The sequence below is a fragment of the Garra rufa genome, unplaced genomic scaffold, assembly GCF_049309525.1.
Source record: "Garra rufa unplaced genomic scaffold, GarRuf1.0 hap1_unplaced_001, whole genome shotgun sequence".
Taxonomy (NCBI): domain Eukaryota; kingdom Metazoa; phylum Chordata; class Actinopteri; order Cypriniformes; family Cyprinidae; genus Garra; species Garra rufa.
The window spans coordinates 5,298,329-5,310,364 of NW_027394276.1; positions in this window are offsets into that span (position 1 = coordinate 5,298,329).

The following is a 12,036-nucleotide window of genomic DNA, read 5'->3' on the forward strand; positions in this document are numbered from 1 at the left end:
CTGACATTTCAGGCTCTAACTTCAAAAATCATGCAAAACACTTCTAACACCTTCAGATATGTTTCTCTGTGTTGCAAAATAGGTTTTATTCATGCACAGACTGCAATTTTAATTTTGGGCCGAGTTTCAGCTTGCATTGCCTGAACCAAGTTTGTTATGTGCTGAAACGCCGTTTTCTGACATTTCAGGCTCTAACTTCAAAAATCATGCAAAACACTTCTAACACCTTCAGATATGTTTCTCTTTGTTGCAAAATAGGTTTTATTCATGCACAGACTGCAATTTTAATTTTGGACCAAGTTTCAGCTTGCATTGCCAGAACCAAGTTTGTTAAGTGCTGAAACGCCGTTTTCTGACATTTCAGGCTCTAACTTCAAAAATCATGCAAAACACTTCTAACACCTTCAGATATGTTTCTCTGTGTTGCAAAATAGGTTTTATTCATGCACAGACTGCAATTTTAATTTTGGGCCGAGTTTCAGCTTGCATTGCCTGAACCAAGTTTGTTATGTGCTGAAACGCCGTTTTCTGACATTTCAGGCTCTAACTTCAAAAATCATGCAAAACACTTCTAACACCTTCAGATATGTTTCTCTGTGTTGCAAAATAGGTTTTATTCATGCACAGACTGCAATTTTAATTTTGGGCCGAGTTTCAGCTTGCATTGCCTGAACCAAGTTTGTTATGTGCTGAAACGCCGTTTTCTGACATTTCAGGCTCTAACTTCAAAAATCATGCAAAACACTTCTAACACCTTCAGATATGTTTCTCTTTGTTGCAAAATAGGTTTTATTCATGCACAGACTGCAATTTTAATTTTGGACCAAGTTTCAGCTTGCATTGCCAGAACCAAGTTTGTTAAGTGCTGAAACGCCGTTTTCTGACATTTCAGGCTCTAACTTCAAAAATCATGCAAAACACTTCTAACACCTTCAGATATGTTTCTCTGTGTTGCAAAATAGGTTTTATTCATGCACAGATTGCAATTTTAATTTTGGGCCGAGTTACAGCTTGCATTGCCTGAACCAAGTTTGTTATGTGCTGAAACGCCGTTTTCTGACATTTCAGGCTCTAACTTCAAAAATCATGCAAAACACTTCTAACACCTTCAGATATGTTTCTCTGTGTTGCAAAATAGGTTTTATTCATGCACATACTGCAATTTTAATTTTGGACCAAGTTTCAGCTTGCATTGCCAGAACCAAGTTTGTTAAGTGCTGAAACGCCGTTTTCTGACATTTCAGGCTCTAACTTCAAAAATCATGCAAAACACTTCTAACACCTTCAGATATGTTTCTCTGTGTTGCAAAATAGGTTTTATTCATGCACAGACTGCAATTTTAATTTTGGGCCGAGTTTCAGCTTGCATTGCCTGAACCAAGTTTGTTATGTGCTGAAACGCCGTTTTCTGACATTTCAGGCTCTAACTTCAAAAATCATGCAAAACACTTCTAACACCTTCAGATATGTTTCTCTGTGTTGAAAATTAGGTTTTATTCATGCACAGACTGCAATTTTAATTTTGGACCAAGTTTCAGCTTGCATTGCCAGAACCAAGTTTGTTAAGTGCTGAAACGCCGTTTTCTGACATTTCAGGCTCTAACTTCAAAAATCATGCAAAACACTTCTAACACCTTCAGATATGTTTCTCTGTGTTGCAAAATAGGTTTTATTCATGCACAGACTGCAATTTTAATTTTGGGCCGAGTTACAGCTTGCATTGCCTGAACCAAGTTTGTTATGTGCTGAAACGCCGTTTTCTGACATTTCAGGCTCTAACTTCAAAAATCATGCAAAACACTTCTAACACCTTCAGATATGTTTCTCTGTGTTGCAAAATAGGTTTTATTCATGCACAGACTGCAATTTTAATTTTGGGCCGAGTTACAGCTTGCATTGCCTGAACCAAGTTTGTTATGTGCTGAAACGCCGTTTTCTGACATTTCAGGCTCTAACTTCAAAAATCATGCAAAACACTTCTAACACCTTCAGATATGTTTCTCTGTGTTGCAAAATAGGTTTTATTCATGCACAGACTGCAATTTTAATTTTGGGCCGAGTTTCAGCTTGCATTGCCTGAACCAAGTTTGTTATGTGCTGAAACGCCGTTTTCTGACATTTCAGGCTCTAACTTCAAAAATCATGCAAAACACTTCTAACACCTTCAGATATGTTTCTCTTTGTTGCAAAATAGGTTTTATTCATGCACAGACTGCAATTTTAATTTTGGACCAAGTTTCAGCTTGCATTGCCAGAACCAAGTTTGTTAAGTGCTGAAACGCCGTTTTCTGACATTTCAGGCTCTAACTTCAAAAATCATGCAAAACACTTCTAACACCTTCAGATATGTTTCTGTGTGTTGCAAAATAGGTTTCATTCATGCACAGACTGCAATTTTAATTTTGGACCGAGTTTCAGCTTGCATTGCCTGAACCAAGTTTGTTATGTGCTGAAAAGCCGTTTTCTGACATTTCAGGCTCTAACTTCAAAAATCATGCAAAACACTTCTAACACCTTCAGATATGTTTCTCTGTGTTTCAAAATAGGTTTCATTCATGCACAGACTGCAATTTTAATTTTGGACCGAGTTTCAGCTTGCATTGCCAGAACCAAGTTTGTTAAGTGCTGAAACACTGTTTTCTGACATTTCAGGCTCTAACTTCAAAAATCATGCAAAACACTTCTAACACCTTCAGATATGTTTCTCTGTGTTGCAAAATAGGTTTTATTCATGCACAGATTGCAATTTTAATTTTGGGCCGAGTTACAGCTTGCATTGCCTGAACCAAGTTTGTTATGTGCTGAAACGCCGTTTTCTGACATTTCAGGCTCTAACTTCAAAAATCATGCAAAACACTTCTAACACCTTCAGATATGTTTCTGTGTGTTGCAAAATATGTTTCATTCATGCACAGACTGCAATTTTAATTTTGGACCGAGTTTCAGCTTGCATTGCCTGAACCAAGTTTGTTATGTGCTGAAAAGCCGTTTTCTGACATTTCAGGCTCTAACTTCAAAAATCATGCAAAACACTTCTAACACCTTCAGATATGTTTCTCTGTGTTGAAAATTAGGTTTTATTCATGCACAGATTGCAATTTTAATTTTGGGCCGAGTTTCAGCTTGCATTGCCTGAACCAAGTTTTTATGTGCTGCAACGCCGTTTTCTGACATTTCAGGCTCTAACTTCAAAAATCATGCAAAACACTTCTAACACCTTCAGATATGTTTCTCTTTGTTGCAAAATAGGTTTTATTCATGCACAGACTGCAATTTTAATTTTGGACCAAGTTTCAGCTTGCATTGCCAGAACCAAGTTTGTTAAGTGCTGAAACGCCGTTTTCTGACATTTCAGGCTCTAACTTCAAAAATCATGCAAAACACTTCTAACACCTTCAGATATGTTTCTCTGTGTTGCAAAATAGGTTTTATTCATGCACAGACTGCAATTTTAATTTTGGGCCGAGTTTCAGCTTGCATTGCCTGAACCAAGTTTGTTATGTGCTGAAACGCCGTTTTCTGACATTTCAGGCTCTAACTTCAAAAATCATGCAAAACACTTCTAACACCTTCAGATATGTTTCTCTTTGTTGCAAAATAGGTTTTATTCATGCACAGACTGCAATTTTAATTTTGGACCAAGTTTCAGCTTGCATTGCCAGAACCAAGTTTGTTAAGTGCTGAAACGCCGTTTTCTGACATTTCAGGCTCTAACTTCAAAAATCATGCAAAACACTTCTAACACCTTCAGATATGTTTCTCTGTGTTGCAAAATAGGTTTTATTCATGCACAGATTGCAATTTTAATTTTGGGCCGAGTTACAGCTTGCATTGCCTGAACCAAGTTTGTTATGTGCTGAAACGCCGTTTTCTGACATTTCAGGCTCTAACTTCAAAAATCATGCAAAACACTTCTAACACCTTCAGATATGTTTCTCTGTGTTGCAAAATAGGTTTTATTCATGCACAGACTGCAATTTTAATTTTGGACCAAGTTTCAGCTTGCATTACCAGAACCAAGTTTGTTAAGTGCTGAAACGCCGTTTTCTGACATTTCAGGCTCTAACTTCAAAAATCATGCAAAACACTTCTAACACCTTCAGATATGTTTCTCTGTGTTGCAAAATAGGTTTTATTCATGCACAGACTGCAATTTTAATTTTGGGCCGAGTTTCAGCTTGCATTGCCTGAACCAAGTTTGTTATGTGCTGAAACGCCGTTTTCTGACATTTCAGGCTCTAACTTCAAAAATCATGCAAAACACTTTTAACACCTTCAGATATGTTTCTCTTTGTTGCAAAATAGGTTTTATTCATGCACAGACTGCAATTTTAATTTTGGACCAAGTTTCAGCTTGCATTGCCAGAACCAAGTTTGTTAAGTGCTGAAACGCCGTTTTCTGACATTTCAGGCTCTAACTTCAAAAATCATGCAAAACACTTCTAACACCTTCAGATATGTTTCTGTGTGTTGCAAAATATGTTTCATTCATGCACAGACTGCAATTTTAATTTTGGACCGAGTTTCAGCTTGCATTGCCTGAACCAAGTTTGTTATGTGCTGAAAATCCGTTTTCTGACATTTCAGGTTCTAACTTCAAAAATCATGCAAAACACTTCTAACACCTTCAGATATGTTTCTCTGTGTTTCAAAATAGGTTTTATTCATGCACAGACTGCAATTTTAATTTTGGACCGAGTTTCAGCTTGCATTGCCAGAACCAAGTTTGTTAAGTGCTGAAACGCTGTTTTCTGACATTTCAGGCTCTAACTTCAAAAATCATGCAAAACACTTCTAACACCTTCAAATATGTTTCTCTGTGTTGCAAAATAGGTTTTATTCATGCACAGACTGCAATTTTAATTTTGGACCGAGTTTCAGCTTGCATTGCTAGAACCAAGTTTGTTAAGTGCTGAAACGCTGTTTTCTGACATTTCAGGCTCTAACTTCAAAAATCATGCAAAACACTTCTAACACCTTCAGATATGTTTCTCTTTGTTGCAAAATAGGTTTTATTCATGCACAGACTGCAATTTTAATTTTGGACCAAGTTTCAGCTTGCATTGCCAGAACCAAGTTTGTTAAGTGCTGAAATGCCGTTTTCTGACATTTCAGGCTCTAACTTCAAAAATCATGCAAAACACTTCTAACACCTTCAGATATGTTTCTGTGTTTTGCAAAATAGGTTTCATTCATGCACAGACTGCAATTTTAATTTTGGACCGAGTTTCAGCTTGCATTGCCTGAACCAAGTTTGTTATGTGCTGAAAAGCCGTTTTCTGACATTTCAGGCTCTAACTTCAAAAATCATGCAAAACACTTCTAACACCTTCAGATATGTTTCTCTGTGTTTCAAAATAGGTTTCATTCATGCACAGACTGCAATTTTAATTTTGGACCGAGTTTCAGCTTGCATTGCCAGAACCAAGTTTGTTAAGTGCTGAAACACTGTTTTCTGACATTTCAGGCTCTAACTTCAAAAATCATGCAAAACACTTCTAACACCTTCAGATATGTTTCTCTGTGTTGCAAAATAGGTTTTATTCATGCACAGATTGCAATTTTAATTTTGGGCCGAGTTACAGCTTGCATTGCCTGAACCAAGTTTGTTATGTGCTGAAACGCCGTTTTCTGACATTTCAGGCTCTAACTTCAAAAATCATGCAAACCACTTCTAACACCTTCAGATATGTTTCTCTGTGTTGCAAAATAGGTTTTATTCATGCACAGACTGCAATTTTAATTTTGGGCCGAGTTTCAGCTTGCATTGCCTGAACCAAGTTTGTTATGTGCTGAAACGCCGTTTTCTGACATTTCAGGCTCTAACTTCAAAAATCATGCAAAACACTTCTAACACCTTCAGATATGTTTCTCTTTGTTGCAAAATAGGTTTTATTCATGCACAGACTGCAATTTTAATTTTGGACCAAGTTTCAGCTTGCATTGCCAGAACCAAGTTTGTTAAGTGCTGAAACGCCGTTTTCTGACATTTCAGGCTCTAACTTCAAAAATCATGCAAAACACTTCTAACACCTTCAGATATGTTTCTCTGTGTTGCAAAATAGGTTTTATTCATGCACAGACTGCAATTTTAATTTTGGGTCGAGTTACAGCTTGCATTGCCTGAACCAAGTTTGTTATGTGCTGAAACGCCGTTTTCTGACATTTCAGGCTCTAACTTCAAAAATCATGCAAAACACTTCTAACACCTTCAGATATGTTTCTCTGTGTTGCAAAATAGGTTTTATTCATGCACAGACTGCAATTTTAATTTTGGGCCGAGTTTCAGCTTGCATTGCCTGAACCAAGTTTGTTATGTGCTGAAACGCCGTTTTCTGACATTTCAGGCTCTAACTTCAAAAATCATGCAAAACACTTCTAACACCTTCAGATATGTTTCTCTTTGTTGCAAAATAGGTTTTATTCATGCACAGACTGCAATTTTAATTTTGGACCAAGTTTCAGCTTGCATTGCCAGAACCAAGTTTGTTAAGTGCTGAAACGCCGTTTTCTGACATTTCAGGCTCTAACTTCAAAAATCATGCAAAACACTTCTAACACCTTCAGATATGTTTCTCTGTGTTGCAAAATAGGTTTTATTCATGCACAGACTGCAATTTTAATTTTGGGCCGAGTTTCAGCTTGCATTGCCTGAACCAAGTTTGTTATGTGCTGAAACGCCGTTTTCTGACATTTCAGGCTCTAACTTCAAAAATCATGCAAAACACTTCTAACACCTTCAGATATGTTTCTCTGTGTTGCAAAATAGGTTTTATTCATGCACAGACTGCAATTTTAATTTTGGGCCGAGTTTCAGCTTGCATTGCCTGAACCAAGTTTGTTATGTGCTGAAACGCCGTTTTCTGACATTTCAGGCTCTAACTTCAAAAATCATGCAAAACACTTCTAACACCTTCAGATATGTTTCTCTTTGTTGCAAAATAGGTTTTATTCATGCACAGACTGCAATTTTAATTTTGGACCAAGTTTCAGCTTGCATTGCCAGAACCAAGTTTGTTAAGTGCTGAAACGCCGTTTTCTGACATTTCAGGCTCTAACTTCAAAAATCATGCAAAACACTTCTAACACCTTCAGATATGTTTCTCTGTGTTGCAAAATAGGTTTTATTCATGCACAGATTGCAATTTTAATTTTGGGCCGAGTTACAGCTTGCATTGCCTGAACCAAGTTTGTTATGTGCTGAAACGCCGTTTTCTGACATTTCAGGCTCTAACTTCAAAAATCATGCAAAACACTTCTAACACCTTCAGATATGTTTCTCTGTGTTGCAAAATAGGTTTTATTCATGCACATACTGCAATTTTAATTTTGGACCAAGTTTCAGCTTGCATTGCCAGAACCAAGTTTGTTAAGTGCTGAAACGCCGTTTTCTGACATTTCAGGCTCTAACTTCAAAAATCATGCAAAACACTTCTAACACCTTCAGATATGTTTCTCTGTGTTGCAAAATAGGTTTTATTCATGCACAGACTGCAATTTTAATTTTGGGCCGAGTTTCAGCTTGCATTGCCTGAACCAAGTTTGTTATGTGCTGAAACGCCGTTTTCTGACATTTCAGGCTCTAACTTCAAAAATCATGCAAAACACTTTTAACACCTTCAGATATGTTTCTCTTTGTTGCAAAATAGGTTTTATTCATGCACAGACTGCAATTTTAATTTTGGACCAAGTTTCAGCTTGCATTGCCAGAACCAAGTTTGTTAAGTGCTGAAACGCCGTTTTCTGACATTTCAGGCTCTAACTTCAAAAATCATGCAAAACACTTCTAACACCTTCAGATATGTTTCTGTGTGTTGCAAAATATGTTTCATTCATGCACAGACTGCAATTTTAATTTTGGACCGAGTTTCAGCTTGCATTGCCTGAACCAAGTTTGTTATGTGCTGAAAAGCCGTTTTCTGACATTTCAGGTTCTAACTTCAAAAATCATGCAAAACACTTCTAACACCTTCAGATATGTTTCTCTGTGTTTCAAAATAGGTTTTATTCATGCACAGACTGCAATTTTAATTTTGGACCGAGTTTCAGCTTGCATTGCCAGAACCAAGTTTGTTAAGTGCTGAAACGCTGTTTTCTGACATTTCAGGCTCTAACTTCAAAAATCATGCAAAACACTTCTAACACCTTCAAATATGTTTCTCTGTGTTGCAAAATAGGTTTTATTCATGCACAGACTGCAATTTTAATTTTGGACCGAGTTTCAGCTTGCATTGCTAGAACCAAGTTTGTTAAGTGCTGAAACGCTGTTTTCTGACATTTCAGGCTCTAACTTCAAAAATCATGCAAAACACTTCTAACACCTTCAGATATGTTTCTCTGTGTTGCAAAATAGGTTTTATTCATGCACAGATTGCAATTTTAATTTTGGGCCGAGTTTCAGCTTGCATTGCCAGAACCAAGTTTGTTATGTGCTGCAACGCCGTTTTCTGACATTTCAGGCTCTAACTTCAAAAATCATGCAAAACACTTCTAACACCTTCAGATATGTTTCTCTGTGTTGCAAAATAGGTTTTATTCATGCACAGATTGCAATTTTAAATTTGGGCCGAGTTACAGCTTGCATTGCCTGAACCAAGTTTGTTATGTGCTGAAACGCCGTTTTCTGACATTTCAGGCTCTAACTTCAAAAATCATGCAAAACACTTCTAACACCTTCAGATATGTTTCTCTGTGTTGCAAAATAGGTTTTATTCATGCACAGACTGCAATTTTAATTTTGGGCCGAGTTACAGCTTGCATTGCCTGAACCAAGTTTGTTATGTGCTGAAACGCCGTTTTCTGACATTTCAGGCTCTAACTTCAAAAATCATGCAAAACACTTCTAACACCTTCAGATATGTTTCTCTGTGTTGCAAAATAGGTTTTATTCATGCACAGACTGCAATTTTAATTTTGGGCCGAGTTTCAGCTTGCATTGCCTGAACCAAGTTTGTTATGTGCTGCAACGCCGTTTTCTGACATTTCAGGCTCTAACTTCAAAAATCATGCAAAACACTTCTAACACCTTCAGATATGTTTCTCTTTGTTGCAAAATAGGTTTTATTCATGCACAGACTGCAATTTTAATTTTGGACCAAGTTTCAGCTTGCATTGCCAGAACCAAGTTTGTTAAGTGCTGAAACGCCGTTTTCTGACATTTCAGGCTCTAACTTCAAAAATCATGCAAAACACTTCTAACACCTTCAGATATGTTTCTCTGTGTTGCAAAATAGGTTTTATTCATGCACAGACTGCAATTTTAATTTTGGGCCGAGTTACAGCTTGCATTGCCTGAACCAAGTTTGTTATGTGCTGAAACGCCGTTTTCTGACATTTCAGGCTCTAACTTCAAAAATCATGCAAAACACTTCTAACACCTTCAGATATGTTTCTCTGTGTTGAAAATTAGGTTTTATTCATGCACAGACTGCAATTTTAATTTTGGACCAAGTTTCAGCTTGCATTGCCAGAACCAAGTTTGTTAAGTGCTGAAACGCCGTTTTCTGACATTTCAGGCTCTAACTTCAAAAATCATGCAAAACACTTCTAACACCTTCAGATATGTTTCTCTGTGTTGCAAAATAGGTTTTATTCATGCACAGACTGCAATTTTAATTTTGGACCGAGTTACAGCTTGCATTGCCTGAACCAAGTTTGTTATGTGCTGAAACGCCGTTTTCTGACATTTCAGGCTCTAACTTCAAAAATCATGCAAAACACTTCTAACACCTTCAGATATGTTTCTCTGTGTTGCAAAATAGGTTTTATTCATGCACAGACTGCAATTTTAATTTTGGGCCGAGTTACAGCTTGCATTGCCTGAACCAAGTTTGTTATGTGCTGAAACGCCGTTTTCTGACATTTCAGGCTCTAACTTCAAAAATCATGCAAAACACTTCTAACACCTTCAGATATGTTTCTCTGTGTTGCAAAATAGGTTTTATTCATGCACAGACTGCAATTTTAATTTTGGGCCGAGTTTCAGCTTGCATTGCCTGAACCAAGTTTGTTATGTGCTGAAACGCCGTTTTCTGACATTTCAGGCTCTAACTTCAAAAATCATGCAAAACACTTCTAACACCTTCAGATATGTTTCTCTTTGTTGCAAAATAGGTTTTATTCATGCACAGACTGCAATTTTAATTTTGGACCAAGTTTCAGCTTGCATTGCCAGAACCAAGTTTGTTAAGTGCTGAAACGCCGTTTTCTGACATTTCAGGCTCTAACTTCAAAAATCATGCAAAACACTTCTAACACCTTCAGATATGTTTCTGTGTGTTGCAAAATAGGTTTCATTCATGCACAGACTGCAATTTTAATTTTGGACCGAGTTTCAGCTTGCATTGCCTGAACCAAGTTTGTTATGTGCTGAAAAGCCGTTTTCTGACATTTCAGGCTCTAACTTCAAAAATCATGCAAAACACTTCTAACACCTTCAGATATGTTTCTCTGTGTTTCAAAATAGGTTTCATTCATGCACAGACTGCAATTTTAATTTTGGACCGAGTTTCAGCTTGCATTGCCAGAACCAAGTTTGTTAAGTGCTGAAACACTGTTTTCTGACATTTCAGGCTCTAACTTCAAAAATCATGCAAAACACTTCTAACACCTTCAGATATGTTTCTCTGTGTTGCAAAATAGGTTTTATTCATGCACAGATTGCAATTTTAATTTTGGGCCGAGTTACAGCTTGCATTGCCTGAACCAAGTTTGTTATGTGCTGAAACGCCGTTTTCTGACATTTCAGGCTCTAACTTCAAAAATCATGCAAAACACTTCTAACACCTTCAGATATGTTTCTCTGTGTTGCAAAATAGGTTTTATTCATGCACAGACTGCAATTTTAATTTTGGGCCGAGTTTCAGCTTGCATTGCCTGAACCAAGTTTGTTATGTGCTGAAACGCCGTTTTCTGACATTTCAGGCTCTAACTTCAAAAATCATGCAAAACACTTCTAACACCTTCAGATATGTTTCTCTGTGTTTCAAAATAGGTTTTATTCATGCACAGACTGCAATTTTAATTTTGGACCGAGTTTCAGCTTGCATTGCCAGAACCAAGTTTGTTAAGTGCTGAAACGCTGTTTTCTGACATTTCAGGCTCTAACTTCAAAAATCATGCAAAACACTTCTAACACCTTCAGATATGTTTCTCTGTGTTGCAAAATAGGTTTTATTCATGCACAGATTGCAATTTTAATTTTGGGCCGAGTTTCAGCTTGCATTGCCTGAACCAAGTTTGTTATGTGCTGCAACGCCGTTTTCTGACATTTCAGGCTCTAACTTCAAAAATCATGCAAAACACTTCTAACACCTTCAGATATGTTTCTCTGTGTTGCAATATAGGTTTTATTCATGCACAGATTGCAATTTTAATTTTGGGCCGAGTTACAGCTTGCATTGCCTGAACCAAGTTTGTTATGTGCTGAAACGCCGTTTTCTGACATTTCAGGCTCTAACTTCAAAAATCATGCAAAACACTTCTAACACCTTCAGATATGTTTCTGTGTGTTGCAAAATAGGTTTCATTCATGCACAGACTGCAATTTTAATTTTGGACCGAGTTTCAGCTTGCATTGCCTGAACCAAGTTTGTTATGTGCTGAAAAGCCGTTTTCTGACATTTCAGGCTCTAACTTCAAAAATCATGCAAAACACTTCTAACACCTTCAGATATGTTTCTCTGTGTTGCAAAATAGGTTTTATTCATGCACAGACTGCAATTTTAATTTTGGACCAAGTTTCAGCTTGCATTGCCAGAACCAAGTTTGTTAAGTGCTGAAACGCCGTTTTCTGACATTTCAGGCTCTAACTTCAAAAATCATGCAAAACACTTCTAACACCTTCAGATATGTTTCTGTGTGTTGCAAAATATGTTTCATTCATGCACAGACTGCAATTTTAATTTTGGACCAAGTTTCAGCTTGCATTGCCAGAACCAAGTTTGTTAAGTGCTGAAACGCCGTTTTCTGACATTTCAGGCTCTAACTTCAAAAATCATGCAAAACACTTCTAACACCTTCAGATATGTTTCTCTG